The following is a 14,162-nucleotide window of genomic DNA, read 5'->3' on the forward strand; positions in this document are numbered from 1 at the left end:
TTTAGTTCTTTGTAGACCAATAAGATATGATAAACATAATGAAATCTATACACCTAAAAAAGATAATCAATTGAGCAGACATGGGGTAAGATGATCAATCCTCATTTAGAAAGACAGATGGGATGTGCATCGAACGTATGACAGGAGTCTACTGAGCGCATCTGAAATACTCTAACTAGCAGTGTTTTCAAAGCAAAGACTCATGACCAAACCTTTGGCAGAGTACAGGGAATCATAAGAAAGAAGGGGAGTTAGTCTGATGGGGAAAGGATAGGAGCTCCACAAGGACCAAATATATCTGGGCACAGGGTCTTTTCTGAGACTGACATTCAACCAAGGACCATGTATGGATATAACCTAGAACCTCCACTCAGATGTAGCCTGTGGTAGCTCAGTAACCAATTGGTTTCCCAAAGTGAGGGGAACAGGGACTATTTCTAACAGGAACTCAATGACTGGCTCTTTGGTCTCCCCACCCCTGAAGGGAGGAGCAGTCCTGTTAGGCCACAGAGGAGGGCTTTGCAGCCAGTCCTGAAGATACCTGATAAAACAGGATCAGATGAATGGGGAGGAGGTCCCCCCTATCAGTGGACTTGGAAAGGGGCACGGTGGAGATGAGGGAGGGAGGGAGGGAAGGAGGGAGGGACTGGGAGGGAATGAGGGATCGGGACACGGCTGGGATACAGAGTTAATAAAATGTAACTGATAAAAATAAAATAAAATAAAAAAATTAAAAAAAAAAGAGAAGGGAGGAGGGAGGGATACAAAGTGAATAAAGTGTAATTAATAAAGAATTAAAAAAAAAAACTTTCCAAGTCAAAGAGTGTGTCTTCAATAAATGTGTTCACTTAATCATTTGATTATTTTGAGGTCCAATATGCCAGAAACTGTCATTTGTTTGGTATGCTTGTGAGCCACTGCATATATTTGTAAGACTTACAAAGTAGGAAAGACTGCCATTGACTTCTCCAAGAAATTACACTTTTCTTTTTTCCCCCTTATCATCTATTTTATCTCCCCACACTGCTATTCCCTGTCTTTGTCCCCTTCCCTGTCTTTTCTCTTTCTCTCAATAATACAACATTGAATTGAAAACTTCTCTCAGGGTACACATAATGGTATCCTCTTTTTGTGATATTAGCAGCCAAACATGACCATGGTTTTAATTTGCTAATTTTTAAAACACTGTAAAGTCAGTGTTTTCTGATTATATCATTGTTTTTCTGTGCCGTGGGTTATTTTTATTACAAACATTTGTATTTATTAAAATTTGTTTACCCTTAGGCTTACATTCTAGGGGAAAAGCAATAAAGGCCTTGTGATTTATTTTATTGTTCAGTTTTCCCACAGATAAATTTGTCCTCTAACATCTTTTAAATTTGACCAATGTAGAAGTCTTTCTTCTTTATACCATCCTGGACTGAAAAATTTCAATACATACAATATGTTGTAAGTAATTCTATTTATTGATTATTATGTTGCTGGTAGTCTGTGCTTCAAATTGGATCTTTAGATGGCTGGTAATAAACTTGGAAGTTTTCTTATCTTCTGATATGACCAAATATTTCAAATTTATTAAGCATGCATATCTTGATCCAAAATAAGGATCTGAAGTTTATCTAATAGATCTGGTGATTCTCTCTCTGTGTGTGTACACACATAAGTGTTAAGTTCTACTTTCTGAAAAAATCTAAGAATTATACGTGTTCATCACTGCTGAATGCTTTCACTAGGCCCATAACATTAATCTACTATTCACTCATATCTACTAGTATCTATTTTATATCTATCTGTCACCTATCTGTTTGTTATTTATTCCATCATTACCTAGCTACTTATCTATCATAAAACATATTTATTCAATGAAACACACTATGAATTGCTATTTATAATTTTATTTAACAGGATTTTTGTGTAAGTAAATCCAACTCACATTTACTACACAAAATATTTTGTTTCCAAATTTGCCAAAGTAACTTACTATTTGCTTTATGCCACCCTACAATATTCATAGTACTAAAGCATATTAATACTGATCAATAATTGCTGAAAGTAATTTAAGTGTATTTTATATGTATTTCATACTGCCCTAAAAGAAAGACACCCAGGCTATCTAAACAAATTTGTTTTGGTCTGGAAATGTTTGAGTATTTCTATAACCTTTTTTGTGTCATTTTCATATTTCTGAGATTATTCTTTAGGACTTTGTTTTTATAAATTAAAGGAAATAGTTATATTATTCTATGTAAATATTAAAATATTTATTCAAGGAATGCTAGTTTTTATGTTTCCATTGCCTCTACCAAAATTTCTTCTCTCATTTTATATAATCATATACATATATATGTATATATACACATATATTATAATATATATGTATTCTAATATGTATATTATATGTATGTGTATATTATATGTATAATGTGTATATTATATATATTGTAATATGCACATAATATATATTATAATATATATGTATATATATTATAAAAAACTAAAAACATACCATTAAGAATTGGGTACATACAACATAATCTGCTCTTTCTTAGATAAATTATAGCATCTCATATTCTTTTTGTTGACATGGTTTTAATTAATAATAAGCTTGGAAGTTACCATGAAGAAGTATCTACAGGAATTCCTCATTTTTCCCCTACTGTATGGAACTGCCCTGCGTGGGTGTATCACTACTTACTCTAGTTTAGTCACCCTTTGGTAGATATTTAAATTATTTTCAAGTGCTGTTTTTTTGTTTTTTTTTTTTAACTAACTTATAGAATAATAAAACTATTCTAGATTTTAAAAGTACATTTAGTGGAAACAACAGCATGGGAAATGCCACTGGACAGGTGAGTTTGCTTATTCAACCGTAAAGTTGAATATGAGGAAAAAGAATATATGAAGATACACACTAAAAAAAAAAAAAAGAAAAACATTGAGAGACCTTTCAGTCTTTTATGAAGAAGACACTTGCAATCATTTAAGAGCCACATATCTTGTAAGTTTGTTTATTGATAAGATAGAAGGCCTGAAATAAGTCATACAGCTTTTGGACTCCTTGGTGTTATGAGCATATTGAGCCAGTCATGTACAGTACAACAGGGACAGTTCCAGTTATGGAGAGAGTCTATATCCCAAAAAGCAAGGTGATTTAGTACTTTTGACACTAATCTAGACAACAGTGCCTCACGTAAATTAAATTTCAGTAAAGTTCTGCTATAAGCATTAAACTAATTGCTATAAACACAATTCCCTCTACCAGTTATAAATCCTCTTAGTGTTACAGATCCTGACTTATGTTCTTTTTCAGTTAACTCAGTTCATGTTTGTCATAAACTCATTGAAGTATATTCCATATTACCTACCCAATAGGAAAACAATGAAATATAAGAAACTTGTGGGAACTTTCCATTAGCTGCAAATGTTGCAGCTGGAACTTAATATCCCAGTTTGTCACTCAAGCCTAACAAAAACTGATTCTTAAATAACAAGTTTTAGAACATTTCACATTTGCATAATGTTGCAAGATTTGTCTACACATATTAAGTTATATTTTCTCATTTTATTCTCATCCTAATCCTGCTAACAGTAAGGAAAGTCTCTTTGTTTATGAAAGATTCTCTTTGGCAAGCTGGTTTTTCTATTATTCCATCTTGTAATGACTGTTATAAGTGATAGGAATACAATGTTGACAGATACAACTCTAAAAAGAATCACATCTAGAGTTGATTTGTTTTAATTGTTAGTGATGTTAACAAGGTAAATACTCTTAGATTGTTTTCAGTCAACTGTGAATTAGAAGACACACCCAACATTGTTAGCAGCAGGTTTATGAGAATGTAGGAGTTTTTAACAATACTCTTATTTGTTCAAACAAAGAAGCTATAGGAACAATTAAAAAAAGTGAACAGCCTTCTCACTAAAAGTAACAAACAAAATAGGAAATATAACCATCCTAACATTAATTATGGCCATAGTCAGGATAATAATTAAGAATTTGTTAACAGGAGTACTAGGATTATCAAGCATTAAACGAATGCATAGCTTAAAGTTTTTAGTAACCATATTGTTGTTCTAAAGAAGGATTTACATATTAGTAAAAGGAACTGAATGCCTGAGTGAACAGCAGTCTGAATTATGCTCATCAGAGGCTAACTCAGTACTGTAGAGTGATAGAAAGATGTTTTTCAGATATGTTTTATCTGAAGATTTTTATGAGACTGAATAGTCTTTAAAAAAAGAACTATGGAGAGACAAAGAGATGTTTTAGAGAAGGAGCTGGTAGGAATATTTGAAGGAGAAATGGAAAAACAGGGAGAGGGGACTTCAAGTAGGATAGGGGAAGGAAGACAAGATAAAGGGGAGGACAGGGAAGGTTAAGTAACACCAAGGTTATTTGAAAAAGCTATAAATAAGCATAAGATTTAATATTTACTATAAGGCAAAAATATTTTAAAAAGAACAATAGCAGCAAATCATATTGAAGCATACAATTGGCAACAAGAAAGTTTTTTAAAAGTCTTGTTTTACAAAATAGGAATATTATATAAGTTAATGTTGTGGCAAGCTGTGCCTGGCTCAACAAGTAGTTTAACCAAAATGAAAGTTAAACACAGGCATAGGTAGGTTAGTTTCATGTCAATAGAAACCACTACTGTGTCAAACAGTTTAATAAGTCAAAATCCTATATTGATCACATGAAATTAAATTTATGTCTTATCCCACATGAAACTAAAATCTAAATAAATTGAATATTCAAACGTAAGGAAATTAAGGTAATAAAGGTTAATATGCAAAGTCCTGTAATCTTGGGAATACCTGAGCAATTAATCAAAGAAATGTTTTGTTGACATGTGGGAAAAGAGGTAACTGACACACAGAAAAAAAGAGTAAACTGAACAGAAATTAGAAGACTGTATAGCAGTATTTTTTGAAACAAGTATTTCATTGGCCTCATTCAGGTATTTCTCTTTTAAATACATGTTTGTACCAGAGAAAGCAAAAGAAGAATAATGAAGCTATGTGAAGATACTATTTTTATCATGCTACTGATTTCAATATGAAATATAAAATATGTCCATAAAAATCTGTACTAAATGCCTAAGGGATGTCTTTCCTAATCTCTTTAATGAGTTACATACATTTACATTGTTTACCTGTTCCAGAAATTCTCATCCATGTATTTGATATATCATGTTGAATCATGTTCCCTTACTTTTGTTCTTCAGGATGTTTTCAGTTTTTACAGATTGTTAAAAATATTTGTGCTAGTCAAATTTCAGTCTCCCTGTCAAAATACTTGGATGGTATTGTTTTGACTCATGATTTCAGGATTATACCCGTAATTCATGAGATCCACTGCTTTTAGGATTGTTCTGAGGAAAATCATCATGGCAGATAAGCACAGTGGAAGAAAGTGATCATTTATGATCAAGAGAGACAAAGGAGGGCGGAGCAGAAAGGAAAAAAGAGGGAAGAATAGAGGGGAGAGAGACAGAGACAGAGACAGAGACAGGGATAGAGCAGAGATAAAAAAACAAACAAAAACAAAAACAAACAGCCTCTGAAGGCATGCCTACTTTACTAGACCCCACCTCTGAATATTCCCTTAGGTTATGGAAGGATTTTTACATCCACAATATTAGAGACCCCAGCTCAAATCTCCAATGCATATGTAAGTTTTTGTGAGTCACTTAATCCTGAAACCAAAACAGTATATATGATTGTTTAAAGTTTATTCGTTTTATTTTTTAGTTTGTAATTTCTATAGATATGGAAATCTTAGTTGACCTTATTCCAAATGCTTGGCACATGGAAGGCATGAGGAAATACTTGTTAAATAAATTAATAGGTATAAGAATTAAAGCCTTGTCTGGCTGTAAGATGTATGATCAATAAGGGTCCAGCCAAAATCAATATTTTAATTCAAAGCTTAGCAAAAGCTTCATTAACCAGCTTTATCGGTCATATTCTGGCTTTCTTCCAGGTTGCTAGAAAGTCAGATAGTGATCTTGACTTATTGGGATGAAGAAAAGGAACATTATACTGAAAAGGATAAGCAGAACATATTAGGATCAAGACATGTTCCACCAGCTTGATTTCCTGCCTACCACTCATGGATTCTTTCCACCCACGCATACTGAGCTATAGGCACCTTAAAACAGATAATTCTGCAAATTGACAAACATAAAACACTCTAATTGTTAGAACTTGTATGTTTGGTTTTTTTTTGACACTACCAAATTTTTTCAAAATGTATCAGTTGCATTATCTAGTGGAGAAAGATCTACCAGGGAGACAGGGACAACTACTAGAGCCAGAAGACACTCTTGTGCTCTGAACCTGTTATCATTTAAAAGCACCTGTTTTCTTCCATCCTACTCTCAAACCCTTACAAAAGCTGCAGTAGCATAAGCTCCTAACATCCACCATTATCATCGCAAAAAATTCAAGAAGAACGTCAGCAGTTTCTAGGTCAGGCTGACTGCTTTGTACCCCACTTCAGCAAATCAACAAAAAACTCACATCTTTTTCTTGGGTTGGGGTATCTTGGTCTTGACTTTGATGGGTGCTGAGCCCCTTGATCTCATAAACAGAATCCTGCATGAGTTCCCTTTTGTTTGCTCAGTCTTCTTTCCGTTGGTTCTGTGCCAAAGATGACACATCAATGCTATCACCACAGTGCTAAGGAAGCTGAGTTATACACCATTGCTGCCCACTAGACTCTTCTGAGGATCTTGCTAGGGCCCTGGGTGAAACTTAGCAAAGTGTTACATATATTTTATTACTATAAATTATCATAGTAATATATATTAATTGTAATAGGTCAAGATGATTGTCAGCTACTTATCTCAGATTTCCCACTTTATAAAATTTTATTTTACCTAGTCTGAGTATTTCATGCATATATATATATAATTCATTTTGATCATATTTAGCCTTTCTCTCCTCCAGCTTCTCCCCAACTCTCTTTTTCCAACTTCATATCCTCTTTTCTTTCTTTAGAGCCCATTGAATCCAAGTGGAGTTGCTCACGAGTGTAGGACCATCCAGTTGAACTTGTCAAATTGAGGAAACCACTCTCTTACCTAGAGCAGGCATTAGTTAGTGAAACTTCTCAACTCTGGGTAAGGCTTTGAGAAGCCCTTCTCTAGCCAAAGAATTTTGATTGGCTTGACCTTGTCTAGGTAACTGGAGCTGCTATGAGTTAATGAGTATATTACTCTTGCTGTAATCCAAAGTATTTAGCCGTATATAGTAGAATGTTTTGTTCTGCTTTAGCTCTTCAGGACACTGGTCTGGTCTACTAAACCTTAATTATGTATTTAAAATAAAAATAAATGTGGCTTTGTTTTACTCTTTCCTTTGAGATTGTCAGTGTTCTAAATGTACTCATTCTCTTTGAAGATTTACGGCATAATTAGGGTCTTCTTTGCTTACAGACATTTAATAAACAGGTAATAAGAAACTGTTAAAACTGTCGTAGATGAGCAAAATTTTACAAGGGTTTGAAATACAATCATATTTTTCATATAATGTTTTGATAAATGTTCCCTCCTCTTTTTATGTATTTTCTTTTATTCTACATAAATTATCCTATGTGCATACTTGTAAAATAAACAAACCTTCATTGTTTAGACATTGAGCATTTCCTTAAATGTTTGTCTGCCATTCGATATTCCTCTATAGATTTCTCTATTTAGTTCTGTAGCCCATTTTTTTAAATTGGGTTACTTGATTTGTTGCTCTTAACTTCTTTAGTTCTTTATATATTCTGGATGTTAGCCTTCTGTCAGACATAGGGTTGGTGAAGATCCTTTCCCAGTCTGTCGGCTGTTGTTTTGTTCTCATGACAGTGTCCTTTGCTTTACAGAAACTTTTTCAGTTTCATGAGGTCCCATTTATTGATTGTTGACCTTAGAGCCTGTATTATTGGTGGTTTGCTCAGGAAGTTGTCTCTTGTACTATTGAGTTCTAGGCTTTTTTCCCACTTTTTCTTCTAACTAATTTAGTGTGTCTGGTTTTATCTTGAGGTCTTTGATCCACTTGGACTTTAGTTTTGTGCAGAGTGATAAATATAGATTTATTTGCATTTTTCTACATCTAGGCATCCAGTTAGATCAGAAACATTTACTGAATATGCTGTCTTTTTTCCATTACATGGTTTTGGCTTCTTTGTAAAAAAATCAAGTATCCGTACATATGTGGGATTGTATCCAGGTCTTCTATTTGATTCCATTGATCCACCATTCTGTTTCTATGCCATTGCCATGGAGTTTTTATTGCTATTGCTGTGTAGGACAGCTTGAGATCAGGGATTGAAATACCTCCAGGAGATCTGCTGTTGTACAGGATTGATTTAGCAATTCTGGGTTTGTTTTTGTTTGTTTTGTTTTGTTTTCCATATGATGTTGAGAATTGTTCTTTTAAGGTCTGTAAAAAATTGTATTGGTATTTTGATGGGAATTGTATTGAATCTGTAAATTGCTTTTGGCAGGATGGCCATTTTCACTATGTTAATACTACCGACCCATGAGCATGGGAAAGCTTTCCATCTTTTGATTTCTCCTTTAATTTATTTTTTCAGAGACTTAAAGTTCTTTTCAAGACTTTTGTAGTAAGACCTAATGATTCTTTGGATTTGCTCATTGCCTGTCATTATGCCTCCCTTCTTCTTTCTGATTTTCCTAATTTGGATAGTTTCTCTCTGCCTTTTAGTTAGTTTGGTTTGTGTATCTTGTTGATTTTCTCAAAGAACCAGTTCTTGGTTTCATTGATTCTTTGAATTGTTTTCTTTATTTCTAATTATTGATTTCAGCTCCAAGTTTTATTATTTCCAATCATTTAGTCATCTTGGGTGTGTCTGCTTCTTTTTTATTTTTTTCACTAGGTTTTTAGGTGTGCCGTTAAGTTGCTTATATGAGATGTCTCAAACTTCTTTATGGAAGCACTTAGTACTATGAACTTTCCTCTTAACACTGCTTTTATTGTGTTCCATAAATTTGGGTAAGTTGTGCCTTCATTTGCATTGAATTTTAAGAATTCTCTAATTTCTTATTTCTTTTCTTCCCTGACCAAGCTGTCACTGAGTAGAGAGTGGCTTAGTTTCCATGTATGTAAGCTTTTTGTTATTTTGTTGTTGTTGAGGTCTAGTTTTAGGCCATGGTGGTCTGATTGGATACAAGGGATTATTTTGATCTTCTTTTATCTCTTGAGGCTTGCTTTGTGCACTAATATATGGTAAATTTTTTGAGAAGTTTCCATGAGGTCCTGAAAGGAAGGCACACTCTTTTGAATCGGGTGAAAATTTCTGTAGACATTTGATTTTGGACCTCTGTAAGAGTCATCATTTCCCTATGTAGCTTCTGTCTAGATGATCTGTCCCTTGGTGAAAGTGGAGTATTGGGATTAAGGTGTTGAGATCAATATGTGATTTATGTGATTTAAGCTTTCATAATGTTTCATTTACAAATGCAGGTGCTCTTGTATTTGGGAAATAGATATTCAGGATTGTCATGTCCTCCTGGTGGATTTTTCTTTTAATGAGAATTAAATGCGCTTCCTCATCTTTTTGATTAATTTTGGTTGAAAATCTGTTTTATTAGATATTAGGATAGCTACCCCAGCTTGCTTTCCGGGTCTGATTTCTTTAAAAAAATCTTTTCTCAGCCCTTTATTCTGAGGTAGTGTTTATCTTTGTTACAGAGGTGTTTCTTGGATGCAGCAGAATGTTGGATCCTGTTTCTGCAACCATTCTGTTAGTCTGTGTCTTTGGAGAGTTGAGTCCATTGATGTTGATAGATAATAGTGACCAATGAATGTTAGTTCTTTTTATTGTGGAGTTAGTGGTGTTACAGTGTTTCATTGCTTGTTTTCTTTTAATTTTTTGTTGTGTAGTTGTCTATATCCTGTGTTTTCATGGGTGTAGTTGTTTTTGTTGGATTGGGGTTTTCCTTTAAGTATCTTCTGTAGGGCTGGGTTGCTGTGTAGATATTGTTTAAGTTTAGTTTTGTCATGGAATATTTTGCTTTCTCCATTTATGTTGATTGACAGCTTTGCTGGGTATAGTACTCTGGGTTGGCATCTGTGGTCCCTTAAAGTCTGCATGATATCTGCCCTTCTGGCTTTCATATAGAGGGATACAGAGTCTAATCCTCACCAATTCTTGCATGGCATTTGGATTTCCTTCTGGAGACACACTTCTGATTGTCAAGAAAATGTTCTTGTTTTCTAAGCAAAACATTTCTTAAAAGGTGGCTTAAAAAAAGAAGCTATTCTGACATCTTGGCTGCACTTCAGGAAAGTTCAGCCTTACCCAGATGGTGAGACACTGTGGTGAGGTAAAGCAGGTAAAGGCTGCATTAAAAAGGGGACTGGCAGGTTTCCTGAGCCTTGATAACAGGCGCTTCCAATTCTTTCCTTCAAGATTGGATTCCAAAATCATGGCATTAAGCTTGTTTTGCAAACAAAGGACACTTTTTTCTCCAAAATGCTAAGTGACTGTGATTACTTCAAACAAGCTGGAGCTTGATTTCTAAATCAATATGATTGAAGGAGGGTACAGTTTGACTTATTTCACACTGGGAAAAAGCTGTATAAAAATATAAAATTATACGATTATGATGAGCTGTCAAAACTGAGCAACTTTCATGAAATGAACCCACTTGAGAAGGGCCGTACGAACGGTGTGTGCCAGTGCTTGAGCAAGGCTCAGACATACATCAACTTTTGAAAATTGGATACTATTTGACATTTAGCTACCAAAATCACCAGCACTATTACAGTTAGTTAGTCACCAAATTAGACTGACTGTGGATCTGACTGCTCACTAGGAAATTTATCTTCAAAAAGATAGCCCAGGGGACCCTGCTTTGATAATGTGATGCCAAACTTGTATGAACAGTGCCACTTTCTTAGAGACTGCAGCTGAACCATTGCTCTCAGAGGAGCCCTGCAAGCTTAAAACTACAGCCAATATCCACCATTTTTCACGAGGTCATTGTTTAATGCAAGAAGCTTTCTTTCTTTCTTTCTTTCTTTTTTTTTGGACAGACTTGCAGACAGCAGTTTTCTTTGCCCGGGTTCTAAACTTTCTAGTCTCAAGATGGTGTGAAATTAAATGAAAATTTCAAGACAACACTCCTTGTGACACTGTGGTCTTTACTTTTCAAACTTCCCCCTCACAGAGGGCTAAATAACCACTAGAGGCAATCAGCAATGACAGCTCAACAGGTGAAGTGGATTATCAGGACGCTCTTAGAAAGAAGGATTGCTTTGGGGTGGGCCGTCCTGCTAATGACTCTTCTGCTAGTGTTGATTTTTACACAATTGGAATTGCTTCTCCTGTGCTCGCCTGACATTCTTCCCCTCTGGACCCTCAGCTCTTCCTAAGTCACCGAAGCATATGTATTGTTTCTATTTCGGGAGGAATCCATCTGCCCTTGCTGTCTGGAAATATTGTCTGCTGAAGAAACTGCGACAGCCTTTGTTCCCTTCACCTTAGCTGCTCTGTGAATATGGACATTTACTGCTGTGTGTGCATTATAGCGCGGGTGAGTGGACTGAATCCCTGCTGGTGTTGAAGCTGCTCCTGAGGGAAAGTGAGAACACCATCCAGTCATTTGTTCAGTACCTCCGCAACTAATTAAGGAGCCCTTGCACGTGCTGTGAATTATGTTTCATATAAAATATTTAATTTTTTTCTTCTACTTAAGAAGCAGATCTTTGCTGGTGGTGGAACTAATCCCAGCTCAGACAAGGCTTCCTTCCAGTCTGTAGCCTGCAGCCCTCATGGAGGTCACCCAGGAAAAGCTCTGCTTATTTGGGGATTTAAGAGATATCAAGCAATGCCATCTTTCTCTATGTGGGTACTGAGGCAATTAAAAGATACCAAAAGGTGCACAAAAAAAAAAAAAAAAAAAAAAAAAAAAAACCAAAAACAAACAAAAAAAAAACAACCATGGGTTAAAATATATCGTTTTATATCTACAGAAAAGTTAATAGTAAGAATGTGAAGGCAGGCTTGCCTCCTCCAGCAAAGGGTGGAAGCTACCTCTGTAAACTTAGACTGAAGTGGACCGGGCTGAGTTGCTTCTAATGTTACATGGCAAGGAAAGAGATATGGGTCCCCAGTGTATCGCCTGCACACCTTCCTGCTCCTCACCAGGTTCTCAGAAAGAGACTGGGAGCAGGCCTAGGAGGATTGATTTTCTTTGCTTACAAGGAAATGTGGGCAAAAAGGAGCCTTTGCTTCAGCAGCAGAATTTATGTCTATCATTTCCTGCTTTGCCTCCCTCGGGGTGGAAGGTCCTGCTGAATTTACTCACCCACATTTCCTTCCTAAAGCCTGGTGTGCTCCTCAGTTCCATTTAGAATTAGATGTTAGTTTTATAAACAGCCCTGTGGAATAAGTGCTTAAGCCAAGACATAAACAGTTTTACATTGCACCATTTACAAAAGAACTAGGCAGATTTTCACAAGCCCAATGTTAATATCAAAAGCAACAATTTTTGTCCAAAGGGTCATCTTTAAAATGTATTCTTATATCAGTCAGAAAAGAAATCATTCTGTGGATCAAAATTGGATTTATAAATACAGAAATAAATTTTAAAATCCCCATACAAAAGATACAAGGGAGACAGGCCTGTAAAAGTCTGGGGTAGTATAGTGAGATGAAATGGGAAGTACAATATCTTCTTAAATGGAAACTGAGGTACAGAATAGAGACTATTGCGGTCAGATGTAAGATGATAAAGAGCAATGGAAACAGGAAGAAGCTACTTTTCAGACATTGTTAATTGAAGAACTGACTTTATTTGAACTGTGGTGCATACTCACAGGAATCTAATAAACAAAAGCTTGAAGACATGTTGCTGTGAAGTTCTTTATGAACAAGATACTGGACACGGGGAAGACAGAGGTGTCTTTAATATCCATGCTCAGAAAATTAGGTATAGTGCTTCTTCAAGATCCAGATATGCCACTCCTAGGCATATATCCAAAAGATGCTCAAGTATACAACAAGGACATTTGCTCAACTGTTCATAGCAGCTTTATTCATAATAGCCAGAATCTAGAAACAACCCAGATGTCCCTCAACTGAGGAATGGATACAGAAATTATGGTACATTTACACAATGGAATACTACTCAGCAATTAAAACAAGGAAATAATGAAATTTGCGGGCAAACAGTAGGAACTAGAAAAGATCATCCTGAGTGAGGTATCCCAGGAGCAGAAAGACACACATGGTATATAGTCACTTATAAGTGGATATTAGACTTATAATATAGGATAAATATACTAAAATTTGTACACCTAAAGAAATTAAGCAAAAAGCAGGACCGTGGGAAAGATGCTCATTCCTCACTCAGAAAGACAAAAAGGACAGACATCGGAAGAGGAAGAAAACAGGGAACAGGACAGAAACCTACCAAAGAGGACCTCTGAAAGACTCTACCCAGCACTGTATCAAAGCAGCTGCTGAGACTCATAGCCAAACTTTGGGCAGAGTGCAGGGAATCTTATGAAAGAAAGGGGAGATAGAAAAACCTGAAGGGGACAGGAGCTCCAGAAGGAGAGCCAAAAACTCTGGGCCCACAGCTGTTTTCTGAGACTGATAAGTCTAAGGAAGGGCCATGCATGGAGATAACCAAAACCCCTGCTTGTATGTAGCCCATAGCAGCTCAGTTTCCAAGTGGGTTCCCTAGTAAAGGCTGCAGGGGCTGTCTCTGACATAAACTCAGTGGCTGGTTCTGTTATCACCTCCTCCTGATGGGGTGGGCAACCTTACCAGGCCACAGTGGAAGACAATGCAGCCAGTCCTGATAAGACATGATAGGTTAGGGTCAGTAGGAAGGGGAGGAGGTTCTTCCCTATCAGTGTAGTGGGGGAAGGGCAAGAGAGAAGAAGTGGGAGAGAGAGTGGAATTGGGGAGGAGATGAGGGAGGGAGCTACAGCTAGGATACAAACTGAATAAATTTTAATAAATAAAAAAATAAATAAAAATTTAAAAATATCCATGTGCTGTTGAGTGAGAATTGGTATAATATGTTTCTCTGCAACAATTTGTCCTTCTCTCTTATTAATTTAACATATGCCTCTCATCATATTTTGCTTAGTTATCATGAAAAAAAGAAAGTTGTGGTTAAAAGGGGAACTTT

The sequence above is a fragment of the Meriones unguiculatus genome, chromosome 3 (genome assembly GCF_030254825.1).
Source record: "Meriones unguiculatus strain TT.TT164.6M chromosome 3, Bangor_MerUng_6.1, whole genome shotgun sequence".
Taxonomy (NCBI): Eukaryota; Metazoa; Chordata; class Mammalia; order Rodentia; family Muridae; genus Meriones; species Meriones unguiculatus.